Raw genomic sequence first — 15,482 nt, forward strand, 5'->3', positions numbered from 1 at the left:
GAACCCTGGCAGTATACCCCACAACTCTCCTGCTGGGATCCTCTTGCCCTGGCAGAAAACTCTCTTGGGCAGGTTCTCTTTTCAATAACACCAGGTTAATATTTATATTCTGGAAGACACAAATACACTTTTGATCTGCTGAAAGAGAAGAGTACAATTACTTCTTCAAACCCAGTCCTGCTGCCACAGCTCTCTCTCCCAGGCATGAGTCTCATGTGACTCTAAGTGCAAGATCCATATCCACCAGTGGAAACTTCTCTCACTAAGCTTGGTAAAAGATTCAACCATCCCTTACTTGTGGGATGCAGGGCTAAAACACATGGCCCTCCAGTGACATTCCAGAAAAATCTGCCTGATGAACTTCCTCCTTTTGATAACTCCATTTGAGTGAAAAGATTCCAAGGTCACAAAACCAGAATTTCCACAATTCTGCCTGTGGTGTGGTACTTCCTTATAACCATCTGTTGAATACTGATGCCCCAACTAAAAGTTCAAGTTTCCCATTCTATTATCCCAGGACCTCTATTATTTGGTGTAGAGTGGACTAAATGTTTCTATACATGTAAAGCACATATAACATGACCTTAGCACACAATAAGCTCTAACTTATTGGTAGCTACTATGATTATTATAACACAGAGTTCTCTTTTAAAAAGCTTTCTATACACATGTTGGTGAGAATACAGAGAAACTGCACTACTGGTGAGAATGTAAAATGATGTAGCCACTATAAAAAAACAGTATGGTAGCTCCTCAAAAAATAAAACTAAAATTACATAAGAACTGGCAATTCCATTTCTAAATATATACCAAAAAGAACTGAAAGCAGGGATTTGAACCGGTACTTGTCCACCCATGTTCATAGCATCGCTATTCACGATAGTTAGAAGGTGGAAGCAATCCAAATGTCCATCGATGGGTGAATCAATTTTTTTTAAATGTAGCATACACACACACACACACACACACACACACACACACACATTACTGGGCCTTAAAAAGAAAGAAATTCTGACACATTACAACATAGATGAGACTTGAAGACATTATATTAAGTAAAAAAAAAAAAGTCACAAAAGGGAAGATACTGTATGATTTCATTTATATGAGGTACCTAGAGCACTCATACTCATAGAGGAAAAAGTAGAATGGTTGTTGCCAGGGGCTGGGGATAGGGGGAAATGGGAAGTTGTTCTTTAATGGGTATAAAGTTTTAGTTTGGGAAATGAAAAAAAGTTCTGGAGATAGATGGTGGTGATGGTTACACAACAATGTAAATTTACTTAATGCCACTGAAAAATGGTTAAAATGGTAAATTTTGTTATGTATATATTACTGCAATTAAAAAGTTTTTAAAAACTGCCTATAAATCAATGTTCAAATGATACAAAATGGTCAGATGATACAAAAGTTCTATGAAAAAGAGACAAATCAATGACTGAGTGGGGAAAATGCTGAGGTAATCCCCTATCCTCCAACCTTACAATCCTACTCCTAGATATATGCCCCCAAAGAACTTATATATAAAACCATATTGAATCTGTATGAGGATATTTAGCACAGCACTGTTTGACAGGTACTGAAGGGAACGCATGTGTCCAGCACCTGGATAGATAAACTCAGATGTGAACAAACTATGTTTAGAAGCAATCGGCTGGAAATACATGCCATAACATGTCTAATCTAAAAACAGCAAGTGAAAAAAAGAAGGTCTGAACATAAGGTACCTAACAATATAAAAACCACTCTGCATTTATCAAAGACAAGTTACCAATCTAAGGCTTATACTAACTAAGCACATGTGAGTGGGGATCTGTTAGGGGACGTGTGGGCAGAAAACCAGAGTGGGGATTAGGGTTAAAATAAAAGAATACCAGGGTGCCTGGGTGGCTCAGTGGTTAGGGCCTCTGCCTTCAGCTCGGGTCATGATCCCAGGGTCCTGGGATCGAGCCTTGCATTGGGCTCTCTGCTTGGCAGGGAGCCTGCCTCCTCCTCTCTCTCTGCCTGCCTCTCTGCCTACTTGTGATCTGTCTGTCAAATAAATAAAAATCTTTAAAAAAATAAAATAAAATAAAAATAAAAATAAAAGAATACCAAAAAACAAGAAAAGTGTCTTGGCCTGACAACTGATAACAGGGTGTCATCAGCTACGGAGGATAATTAATGAAACTTTCTGAATAAGAGGACCAAAGAATTTATTATGCACTAACTTTATTTTCTTTTCCAAATATCTATAAGTTTTTGCTTTAAGGCACTTTCATTTAGATAGCTTTTAATCTGACCATCTGTTTACAAAAGGCCAATACACTGGAAAGCTAAAGAAAGAAAGAAACTGGATTTTTTTCACCAATTGTGATGCCAATGTTTTAATTTTTATTAAAAAATAATAACTGATTCAGGTGATAAAAATCTTCCAACAAACCGTTTTTTTATATATTTCAGTTACCTTATACAAAACACCACAATTGTGCAATATAACAAAAGATACATATCTTTAAGAAAATTAATAAACTATAGATTTCTTTGCTGGTGACTATCTCCTAAACAGTAATTCCAAAGATATAAATATCACTACCTGAAGTTGTATAAGCAGTTAAACCATCTCTCATTACAATATCAGACACAAAATGTAGCCCTGGAAGGCCTTCTTTAAAACTACATCTACTGGGGCGCCTGGGTGGCTGAGTGGGTTGAGCCGCTGCCTTCGGCTCAGGTCATGATCCCAGGGACCTGGGATCGAGCCCCGCATCGGGCTCTCTGCTCAGCAGGGAGCCTGCTTCCTCCTCTCTCTCTGCCTGCCTCTCTGCCTGTTTGTGATCTCTCTCTGTCAAATAAATAAATAAAATCTTTAAAAAAAAAAAAAAAAAAAAAACTACATCTACTAACAATGCCCACATGCTTTTTGACAAATAAAAGTATTAAATGTCATGTTCTTTAAACTGTGAGCTCAAATCACTAATCAGGACTTTTGATGATCATTACCACTCCCCCAGCAGGTATGTCTTTGTTATCTTTTTAGTGCTAGCACAAGTCCCCAGTACATCATGGTGCTCAAGAAGATGGTTTTCAAATGGATGATCTTAGCGAACTGATAGTAGTTATAAATAAATGGAAGAGTGTACAGTGAACCAATGGCAACTTTGACTTATCTGAAGGACAATGTGAAAACAGACTACACAGTCAGTGAAAGTGGTGCATTTGGTCCTCCCTAATGTACAGGTCTCTGAGAACCTAAAAGGACAACCAAACACCCAAGTGCTCCTTCTCTGTTCTTCCATGGCACCCATGACTCTCCCTGATGGTCTAGTGGTTAGGATTCGGCGCTCTCTTCCATGGCACCCATCACCCATCTCCATACTTAGTCATAAAATAAAGAAAATAGCTGTGTCTCTACCATTTGTACACAAGTCACTGAAGGCTTACTTGTGTTCAGCCATACCATCACAAATAGCTCCTGTCCCTCACTAAAAGATATGTTGACCAAAACAGGTTAATCAAGAGGACTGCCATAAAATTTAAACAAAAAGAAAAAGATATGGATGATATCAGAGAATAAGTTAGTATATCAGCTCAGTTTGCCCATAGCCATTCCATCTTTACTGGGTGAAGACTACTGAAATCAAATAAATGGACCCTTTATTTCCATCTATTCCCTACTCTAGAACTGCAGCCATGCAAAACAATGCCCGTTGTCATTAGAACACTCTTACACATAAGCATATTCATTCAACAGACCACACTGGAGATCTACTTCAAGATATCCTAAAGGCTTCCTATTTTAAAAACTATTCACATATTCAATAAACATTTACAGAACATCAACTGTGTGCCAGATTCTAGATTGGTGAGGCACTATGGGAGAATCAAAAGATGAGTAAAGCACTCAATGCGCTTACAATTTAGTAAGGACTACTTGACAAATATTCAAAGGACTGTAACATTTAAGTAAGAAGAGCACCAGCATAAGGAAACAGGAGACTTTCAAGAATGATTAGAATTTTTATAGGGAGAGGTAAAAGGGGGTTTCAAGAAAGAAAATAGTATTATCAAAGAAAAAGAGTACTAAGTATAGGAATGCTAACCAAAATATCAGAATATGTTTTAGGTATAAAAACGTAGAAAATGACAGTAGCCAAAGCAGACTAAAGCCTACCTAGAGAGGTCCTTAAATGCCAGGATTAAATTTTAAAGTTCCCTTTTGTGAATAACAAGGATAATCAAAAAAATAGATAAAATAATAGTTTCAAAGAAGAGAGTCACTAAAAACTGAAATTGGTCTCAATATGAACAAAATACTGAAGAAGGAAAATAGAAAAAAAGGAAAACTAGAAGAGGAGCATCTTCAACAGGCCAAGGCTGTAGAAGTTTGTATCACACAATTTTATTTATTTTTTTTTATTTAAAGATTTTATTTATTTATTTATTTATTTGACAGATAGAGATCACAAGTAGGCGAGAGGCAGGCAGAGAGAGAGGAGGAAGCAGGCTCCCCACTGAGCAGAGAGCTCGATGCGGGGATCGATCCCAGGTCCTGGGATCATGATCTAAGTCAAAGGCAGAGGCCCCAACCCACTGAGCCACTCAGGCACCCCAATATCACACAATTTTAAAAAGACATCAAGAAAGAGGAGAAAGAATGAAAGAATGGAAAGGGCTAAACAAAGTTCAGTATTTTTTATACTAGGGTATATACCAAAAAAAATATTTTTTAATATACCCAAAAACTTACTTTTTCTGAAAATTTTAGTACTAAAAGAGAGTAAGAGGGTATTTTCAATGCTCACTATGATGAAATAACTGGCACCAGACATGCCCCCTTTCCACCATAATCAACTGGAAAACTCTACAAAATATATAAAACTGTTTTCAGACATTGGACAATACGGTAGTACAGACTGTGATCCCTGAAGAAGGGAAATCAGTAAGGGAGTCCTATGGCTCACCATAAGGTTTCTACCTAGAAGCACTCTATGGATCACAATATGAGGAGATAAAAAGTACATAGTGGTCCAGCTCAGTTGAGGAAACAGATTTTGGAGTTTTAGGAAGACTGAGGTAACTGGAATTTCTAAGGTTATAGTATATAACAGAAAGGAGTAATACAGAGAACAAGCTCCACATATCTAAATAGGGACCCCATATGCATATTTCCAATGAATATTGTAAGATGCCATGAAACTAGCTGTAGAACAAAGATGAGAGAGTAATAACATGAACACTAGCCAAAGGTCACATCAGCTTAGAAATCATTCAAGATTACAACAGAAAAGCAGAGAGACTTCATTGAACACACATGGTATTCAGAAGAGCATGAAAAAGGGTCACACATTAGTAACAGGATTAAATTAGCTCTAGAATAAAAGCCACTCAAGAACAATCCTACAAAGCATAAAAACCAGCCTCAAGAAAACCAAGTTAATCCACAGAGAATTTAAAACTGCCTGTCAAAACTAATATTTTTTTAAAAAGGCAATAAAATCAAGACACTCAACAATACAATATTCACATTGCCCATCAACCAACAAAAAATTACCACACATGTGAAGAAGAAAAATGTTACTCAAAGAAGACAAAAACAATAGGAAATGATACAGAAATGGTAGAAACAATGGAAATAGCACAGCAGGACTTTAAAACAGCAAGTACATTACAACACTACTTATGAATGTATTCAAGAATTTACGTTTAAAATGATAATGAAAGAAATGAAAGCTATTTCAAAAGTAAAACTTCCAGAAATTAAATCAGAAAGTCTTCAAAAAAAGAAAAATTCATTAGATGGTCTTGTGACAATGTAGAAGAGAAGATCCTAAATTTAACTTGAAGGCAAACAATAAAAACTACCCAAAAAAGCAGAGGGGGGAAAGAAGAGAAAAAAAGTGAATTGGGCCTCGGTGACCTGTGGAATAATATGTAGTCACCAATGTGTAATTAAAATAACTAGTCACCATACGTATAACTAAAATCCCCAAAAGAGAGAAACAGAAAAAAAATCTTGAAAAGATAACAGCCTACAAGTTTTCAAACTTGAAAGCCATAAATCTACAGATCTAAGAAACTCCAAAAACTTTAAACAGGATACATATTTTTAAAAATTACATCAAGACATATCATAAGTCCCCAGAAAAAATAAGGAACCCCAATGACTTCTCCAAAGAAAATGGGGGGGAAATGTAAGCTAGAAGACAATGGGAAGATATTTTTTTTAAAGAGCAGAAGAAATCAAAGGGGAAAAGAAACCGACGGTACAATTGAAAAATAAAAGCTAAAAAAAAATTTCAAATACAAGATGAAAATTGGTTGACAGCAGGCCTCTGCTATAAGAAAAGTTAAAGAAGTTCATCAAACTGAAGAAAAATTATACTATACGAAAATAAAGATCTACATGAAGGAATTTTGAAAAGCACAAGAAAAGGTAATTATGCAGGTCAATATAATAGGCTTTTTTCTCACTTGTTAATTTTTTTTTTTTAAGATTTTATTTATTTATTTGACAGAGAGCGAGAGATCACAAGTAGACAGAGAGGCGGGGGGGGGGGAGCAGGCTCCCTGCTGAGCAGAGAGTCCCTATGCAGGGCTCGATCCCAGGACCCTGAGAACATGACCTGAGCTGAAGGCGGAGGCTTAACCCACTGAGCCACCCAGGCACCCCTCACTTGTTAATTCCTTTAAAATAAATTTGAGGGACGCCTGGGTGGCTCAGTTGGTTGGACGACTGCCTTCAGCTCAGGTCATGATCCTGGAGTCCTGGGATCGAGTCCCGCATCGGGCTCCCAGCTCCATGGGGAGTCTGCTTCTCCCTCTGACCTCCTTGCTCATGCTCTCTCTCACTGTCTCTCTCTCAAACAAATAAATAAAATCTTTAAAAAAATAAAATAAAATAAAATAAATTTGAGATTTAAAGAAAAAAATGTTTTTCAATGGTATGTTTTACATAATACACAGAGGTAAAATATACAACAACTATAAAGAATGGGGGGTACCTGATTGTTGTAAAGTTCTTAAATGATATGTAAAGTGGTATAAGAAGCATTGAATATAGACTGGGATAAGATGCGTATTATATATCTTACAGGAACCACTAAGTGAAATAAATATACAAGGATGTACACAGCTTATAACACAAAAGGTGATATAAAAATAAACACTAAAATACCCAACTAATTCAAAAGAAAGCAGGAAAAGAAGTAAAGAAAAGATGGGACAAATAGACATTTCGTATTTCCCCCAAAATGTGTCTATTCGGATACTCTGCACATTTTTAAGTCATTTGTCTTCTGACAAATGCCTTTTTGAATTGTAAGAGTTCTTTATATGTTATGGATACAAGTCCCTTACCAGAAATATGATCTGCAAATATTTTCTCCCAGTTGGTGGGCTGGCATTTCACTGTCTTGATGGTGTCTTTTGAAGCAGAGGTTTTCAATATTGATGAAGTCCAATTTATCTATTTTTTTTCTTTTGTCACTTGTGCTTGTGATGTTTTCTCAGAAGGCTCTGCTTAACCCAAGGACATGAAGATTGACTCTTACATTTTCTTCCAAGTTCTATAGTTTTTAGTTCTTACATTTAGGTCTATAGTCCATTTGGCATCAATTTTAAAGCCTGGTTAATGGCCCAATTTTATTCTTTTGCTAATGGATACACAGTTGTCCCAGTACCATTTGTTGAAAAGACTAGTCTTTCCCTATTAAACTATGTCAGCGCTCTTGTCAAAAATCAACTGATCATAAGCATTAGGGTTTATTTCTGGACTCCCAACTCTATTTCATTAATCTTTATGTCGCCCATTATACCAGCATCACACTGCCTTGATAACTGTCACTTTGTTGTTAAGTTTTAAAATTAAGATAAGTCCTTTATTTTTGTTTTCAGGATTGTTTTTACTATCTTAGACACCTGAATTTCCATTTAAATTTTAGGATCAGTTTTTTCATTAAAAGTGGGGGGAGCAGCTTGGATTTTGATAGAGATTGACTTGATTCTATAGATTATTTGGTAGACTGTCATCAATTTCACAGTATTAAGTCCTCTGATACACAAACATATAAGGTCATCCAACAATTTTGGTAGGTTTTGGACAATTTTTCTACTGCTTCTGTTAAATGTGTTCCTATTTGATTTTTTTGTTGCTATTATAAATGGTTTTAATTTCCCTGTTATATTGTTCATTGTTGTTATATACAAATACAATTGATTCCTGTATACTACTCTTGTACCTTACAATCTGCTGTTCATTTATTAGTTGTAACAGATTTTAATGGATTTCTTAGAATTTTCTATAAGTATCCTGTCATCTACAAATACAGTTCTATGTCTTCTTTCTAATTTGGATGCTTGTGTTTCTTACCTAATTGTCTTGGCTAGAACCCCTAGTATAATATTAAATAGAATTGGTAACAGCAAAACACTTACCTTGTTCCTGATCTTGGAGAAAAGTATTTACTTTCTCCATTCCATCGCTCTGTTTTGACACAAGTGACTCTTATCATATTGAGGAAATTTCCTTTTATTTCTAGTTTAATAAAAGGTTGCTAGATTTTTCAAATGATTTTCTAATGAGATGACCTTGATACCAAAATCTGACAAAAACATTATACTGTCCCATCAGCTTGAGCTGCCATAATAAAATACCACAAAATGAGTGGCTCAACAACAGGAATTTATTTCTCATAGTTTTGCAAGCAGGGAATTCCAAGATCAAGATGCTGGACAAGCTGGTTTCCCAGGGAGGACCCCCTTCCTGGTTTATAGAAAGATGCCTTCCCGCTGTTTCCTCACATGTCCTCATATGGTGGGGAGAGTGAGCAAGCAAGCTCTGGGTCTCTTCCTCTTTTTATAAGGACACTAATTCCATTATGGGGGCCTCACCCACATGACCTCTTCCAAACCTAACTGCCTTCCAAAGATCCAACCTCCAAATACCATCACATAGGACTTCAACACATATGTTTTGGGGAGACACAAATATTCAGTCCATAACACTACCCCCCAAAAAAGATATCCCTCATAAACATTTCCAAATCATTAAGAAATATTAAAAATCAAATTAAGCATGATATTAAATGAGAATGCATCATAACCAAATGGGGCTTTCAAATGCAAAGGTTGATTATAGGATCCAACCAACCAATGCCAATATATCAAATTAATAAATTTAAAAAAAAAAACTAAATGATTCTTTCTGTAGTTACAGAAAAATCATAGGACAAAATTTAACATTCATTTATAATAAAACTTCTAAGCATACTAAAAATAAAAGGGAACTTGCTCTTCCTGATATATGTCATTTATAAAGATATTTGCAGTTAACAGCATACATAATAGTGGAAATCTGAATGTTTTCTATGTCCAGGAACAAGGTAAGAATGCTTACTCTACTGCTTCTATTTTTTAATGCATTGTAAGTCCTAGTAAGTATATTAAAAAAGAAAGAAAAGACATAAAGATTGGAAAGAAAGATACAAAACTCTTTATTTGTAATTAACGCAATCATTTACAAAAGTATCCTGAGGAAGTCCCATACAAAAGTGAAAAAAATTAATGAATAAATGAGGTACCAGGATACATATTCAACATATAAAAATCAATTATATTTCTACGTACTAACAATGACCAACTATAAATTTCTTTTAACTACATTTCCAATAGCATCCAAAAATACAATTCATATCCTATTCACTTAGGATAAATTTAACAAAAGACATCAAAGACTGGCATAATAAACACCAGAAAACACTGCTGGGAGAAATTAAAGAATAAAAAAGTGAAAATATACCATGTCTGTGGGTTGAAATAACTCAGCACTGTTTAGAAATTCATCCTCCCAAAATTTATCGGTTTAATGCAATGCCAATCAAAATTCCTAGAGGTATTTTGTATAAATGTACAAATTAATTCTACAATCAATATGGAAATGGAAAGGATTAAGAGGACCCAAACAATTTCCAAAAAACAACATTAAAGAATTTACACCACTGATTTCAAGACAGTATAAAACATCGTTGTGCTGGCATGATAAACATATAGATTAATTTAAGAGTCTAGGAAAAGATCCATACGTTTTATACAATTATGTGATTTTTAACAAAAGTTTTCTTTAACTCAAAGGAGAAAAGACAGTTTCTGAAACTGTCTAGTTGTTCAAGAAACAAGTGTTTCCTGAATTCAAGAAACACTTGTTTCTTGAACAACTAAACATGGAAAAGAATGAACCTTGATCCTTACCTCACACTCTATACAAAAAATTAACTCCAAATGAGACCTAATGTAAAAGCTAAAACTGTAAACTTTAAGAAGAAAACACAGGAGAAAATCTTCACAACCTGTAGTTAACTAAAGCTTTTCAGGAAGGGGGAAAAAAAAGGAGGAGGAAAGGAAAGGAAAGGGGAAAAAAAGAAAATATTGATAAACTGGATTAATTTAAAATTAATTTATTTCTGCTCTTCAAAACAAATTATCAATAAAAAGAAAAAGCAATTTACAAACCAAGAAGAAATATATCTGACAACTAGTATCCAGGTATGTTAAAAACCCTTATAATTAAATAAAAAGAAAACAATCCCAGTTTGTTTTAAATCATCAAAAGATCTGAAGAGATACTTCACAAAAGATAAAATGACCAATAAGTAAATAAATAAAGATCAACATCACTAACAATCAGAGAAATGCAAATTAAAACCACAATGAGATAAAACTACTCACTCAGGACAATGTTTGAACTTAAAAGAATGCTAGAATGGTGTCGAGTGCTAGCCAGAATGTGGAGCAACTAGCACTTTCATCCCCTCCTGGGGAATATGGTCCAATCACTTAGAAAACAGTCTAGCAGTTTCTTAGAAAATTAGCATACACTTTACCAGGGGACACTAGAATTCTACTCCTGGGTTACTTAACCCAGAAGAATTAAAGCATATGTACATAAATACTTGTATGTGAACATTCATAGTAGCATCATTTTTTATAGGCAAAAACTGGAAACACCCCCAATGCCCATGTACAGGTCAACTGTGGCACATTTTCACAATGCACACTACTTGCAATGAAAAGGAACTACTAAGATATACAATAACACAGAAATAAACTTCAAAAACTTCATGGTGAAAAGAATGCATAATGTGTGCTCCTACTTATGTGAAACCCTAAAGCAGGCAGAACTAATTCATAGTGACAAAAATCAAATCAATAGTTGCCTGGAAATGACAACAAAGGAGGAAAAAATAACTGTAAAGGAATACATGGGAACTTTTTGAGGTGACAGAAATGTTCTTTACCTCGTTATAAGTAGTAGTTACAAGGTATGTTTGTCAAAACTCATTGACCTGTATGTCTAAAATAACTGTCTTTTATTATATGCAAATACCCCAAATACATTTGATTTAAAAATTTTAAAGTAGCATTTAGACATCTGGGAATAGCATCACTAACCAAATATGCCAGTAAAGGGCACATCTAGTTTTAGTCAGGTTTAACTCCTATAAAGGCAGTCTTTTATTATCTTTCATTCACTCAATTATATGTTAAATACCAGCTATGTGCCAGGAATGATTCCTAGTGTGTTAATAAGTAGTAAAACAAAACTGAATACCCTGCCCTCATCAAGCTTTCATCCTAAGAGGAAATACTGATCATAAAAAATTAAAAGTAACAGACAGTAAGATAGACTGGGAAAGTACCAACCAGAAAAAAATAAAGCAACTGGGGGCTGGGAGACATTTTAAATAAGATGGTCAAAGTAGGTCTCACTAAGAATTAACATTTCAGTAAAGGTCCAAGAAAAATTAGGAAAAAAAGCTAAGAAGTTACCGGTAAGAATAGCATTCCAGAAAGAGGGAAAAATAAATGTGAAGCCTCTGAAGTCAACGATTCAAGAAACAACATGGTGTCAGGTGTAAATAGAGAGCCCTGAACAAGACAGTCAACAGATGAGGATGCAGAGGGGGCGGTATCATGTAGAGTCTCATAGGCTACTACAAAGACTTTAGCTTTTACACTGAGAAAGAAAGGGGACTAATGCTTTTAACTGAAGAAAGACAGGATTTAACTTGCGTTTTAACCGTGACTATTTTGGCTACTGCACTGAGACTAAACTGAACTGCTGAATTATGGGTTGAAGATTTTAAGAGGAAGCTGAGCAAATAGTCAGGAGGTATTAAAATAACCCAATAAGAAATGATAATGACTTGAACCACGTGATAGTGGAGGTGCTGAGAGGTGGTAAAATTCAGATTCTACCTTACTTTGATGGTAAAGCAATATGAACTACTAACTGAGGTATGGATATGAAGACAGAAGAGACAGGACTCCAAGGTTTTTGGTCTGAGTAACAGGAATAAACATGTCATTTACTAAGATGGGGAAGACTAAAAATGAAACAAGTTTAAGTAAAAAGATAGTTGAGTTTTGAGCATTTTCTATTTAAATACCTTTAAATATCCATATGGAGGTATCACAATTGGATAGGTGTCAGGAGTTCAGAGGAAAAAAACCTCTTATAAATTACAGATTTTCACTATTTTTTTTTTTTTTTACAAAGTCAATCACTGGGTATGAGGGTGTGTGTGTGTGTGTGTGTGTGTGTGTGTGTAAGACTTTCAGGAAATAGTCCATACTTGAATTTAATACATTAAGGCCTCAGCACTAATGGATTGTTTGTATGTTTTCTGATTTACATAAATCCATACAAGTCTGCTAGGCACTTCACACCTTTATTTTTACTTTCACATCTGAAGTACAGCAATATGGATAGATAAGGTGTGTATTTAAGATAACAACGTGAACAGACACATTCCTGGAACCATAGCTATTTAAAAGTGACACCAGCATCAAGATACTCATTCTTATTCTGGGAAGGCTTTAAAAAACAATCACTTGTTATGAAACTAATTGCACTGCCAAATGCTTCTTAAGATCATATGTAAAAATTATCATCTTCTCTACATTTTACTGTTTTAAATCAAGGAAAGTAATAGACTGTGATTAGATTTAGAAGTTTAGTTTTGGATGCTTATAACCATCTAGGTTTTAAAGTGAATAACATTTCCACACTATATCTCAAAAAGATAGACACCATTTTGTGCCATTACTAAGGAAATACAAAAATGACATATAAGAATACTATACTTCAACCAGAATTATAACATGGGTAAACACACTTAACTAGTGCTTTAAAACCATTTTCTAAAATGTAAAATTTTCAATGTGGAATGAGCATTATTTCTTTCTAGGTGTCTATTCATTTCCAATTCCATGTCTTGATTATTACCTCATGCTAGAATGCTTTTCTTCCCAGCTGATCCCCTTCTCCTTCAAGGCCCAGGCCAAATTCAGTCTGGACCACAAAGCCCACCTGAGTGCAAGCAGCATTTAGTTGTTTCCATGTTCCCACATCATTGCCACTTACATGTCTAGAGCACCTAGGTCATTCCACCATGGATCACTTAGCTCTATACACTGAACAGAAGATCCCTCTGGGCAGAAAATCTTAGCCATCTTTGCCTTCCCTACAATGCTGAACACAATACCTCACATATCATATTGTAGGTTAAAAACTGAAGGCTTGTTTAGCTTAAAATCCTATTAAACTACGAAAATGACCAAATAAATAGAACTTAACAGGAGATACGCTTTAATTCCATCACTTTAAACGTACTCTTCCAGTTTGCACTTTCCCATCTCTCCATGATGTCCCAGATAAATCCTACTGCTTCTCAATCACTTTCTAGTATTGCAACACATTCTAGCCCAATTTAAATCTTCAATTTCATATCTTAATCAAAGAGTATACATACAACCCCACCCCAACCCCAGGCCAGCTAAGAGAAAGAACATAATCCTTTTTTTTTTCCAATATTCTTCCTGACTCTTTCAATTTTCTCCACTTCCTCCCTCAAGTTTCTAGTTCCCATAAATCAGGACAGGCAGAAGAGGTACAAACGCCCTGTGTGCCTACATCCATGGGGGTTTACTGGATGGCCATGAAGGAGAATGATGCTATCCTTGCATAATTATTGATAATACCTTCTCTTTCTCAAAGGCACCCAGTTTAGACAGTATATTTCTGGTCTTCACAGCAGCATTTAACCTCTAAGTTACAGCAAGCCTAAGAGGCTGGCCCCTCCAATAACTGCATAACTTCTTGGTACAGGAGTACATTCTAAGACTGACTTTACTATCCTACCCACAGTCCTCTCATATGGCAAGCTCTCCCTGCTAGTAACCGCCAAGATAACTCTAACCTGGTTAAGTCCCATAGTGTCCACTTAATCCACGATAGAAAGAAAAGAAAGAAAGACAGTCCTCATGCTTTCTTACCATACCATATAGACAAATGTCAGCTCTTTCCATTACTATCTTCTCACTCAATATGCCATCTCACTGACTCCATTTATCCTCCTCCCCTCCAGATCTTCCCTCCAGAAACGAGTCTATGTTCAGGAATGCTCCCTCAGTATCTCTCTGGAAGGTGCTACTGCAATAAAAGACACAAGATTCTATGGCTCATTAAACATCCAGACAAGATGTAAAATACCAATCCACACATCCAGCAGACACACCCAAATTCTGGGCTGGGAACAAAAGGTCCTTTGGGGGAAAAACAGGCAAAGGTCACAGAACTAACTTCAATAGATTAACAATTCTTCATCTGAATGACACCAATAATACTCCTCTCTTTTCTAATTACTGTTATATAAGGGAAGTGGGTGCTACACTTCTATTCTCTTTAACTAAGTCCCACATTCCTACTTAGAAGGCAAGAATAGTTGTTAACCTTTATTTTCAGCTTTGGAGCTAGAGCTAAAATCCTGAAACAAACAAGTCCTGGTCATCATGCTATTATCCAAGGTGCAATTCCCCTACATTACGGCTATTGCTTACCTAATATAAGGGACCCTTCATTTTAAGCAACCAATGTGAAATAAGGATTTACCAAAATAGGAAGGGCAGTGCTATTGACAAAAGAGATCAAGAAAAAGGAAAGAGATTCCTCATTTGGTCATTTAAATTTTACCTTAGTAGATTAGTTTATTATTCATATATCAAACATCTCATTTAATTATATATATATATTTAATGAAGAGCCACTACATAAAATGAAGAATGCACACTTCAAAATTCAAACATATGCTATCTATAAAGAAATGAAAATTTAGAATTCTGCACAACAAACCAAGTTGATAATTACAAATCTACTTAAGTCAATATTAGATACACTTATGATTTTTTAAAAAATAAATATATCATAAAACTATTTACTAGATTTCAATTACTACATGAAAAATATTCCAGAAAGCTCTCTGCTTAGAGAAACCATTTAGTACAAACCAGTATCCTCAACTAGTACAAAGTACAAAGATTTACAGATATGAACTAAAAATTCATGCTGTGAATGGTGTGAGTTTGGAAAAGTTACACATATAAAATTATATACACGCTTCTAAAGTTAAAACATATACCAATCCTATGACAGAACAATTCCACTC

The 15,482-nt window shown here is 35.2% G+C and overlaps 1 protein-coding gene across 7 annotated transcripts in view; it reads right to left on the reverse strand.

The window, feature by feature from the left end:
* GTDC1 (glycosyltransferase like domain containing 1) overlaps window positions 1-15,482 on the reverse strand; it is a gene marked incomplete at its 3' end in the record, with an annotated part of 460,833 nt that overhangs the window by 429,128 nt on the left and 16,223 nt on the right. The window contains exon 1 of one of the 7 annotated variants that reach the window (XM_082689507.1): window positions 7,339-7,535. The exons of the other annotated variants lie outside the window; for them this stretch is intronic. Of the gene's footprint in view, window positions 1-7,338; window positions 7,536-15,482 lie in introns of those variants that run through there. 7 annotated transcript variants of the gene reach the window in all.

This window comes from Mustela nivalis (genome assembly GCF_964662115.1).
Source record: "Mustela nivalis genome assembly, chromosome: 11".
NCBI lineage: Eukaryota > Metazoa > Chordata > Mammalia > Carnivora > Mustelidae > Mustela > Mustela nivalis.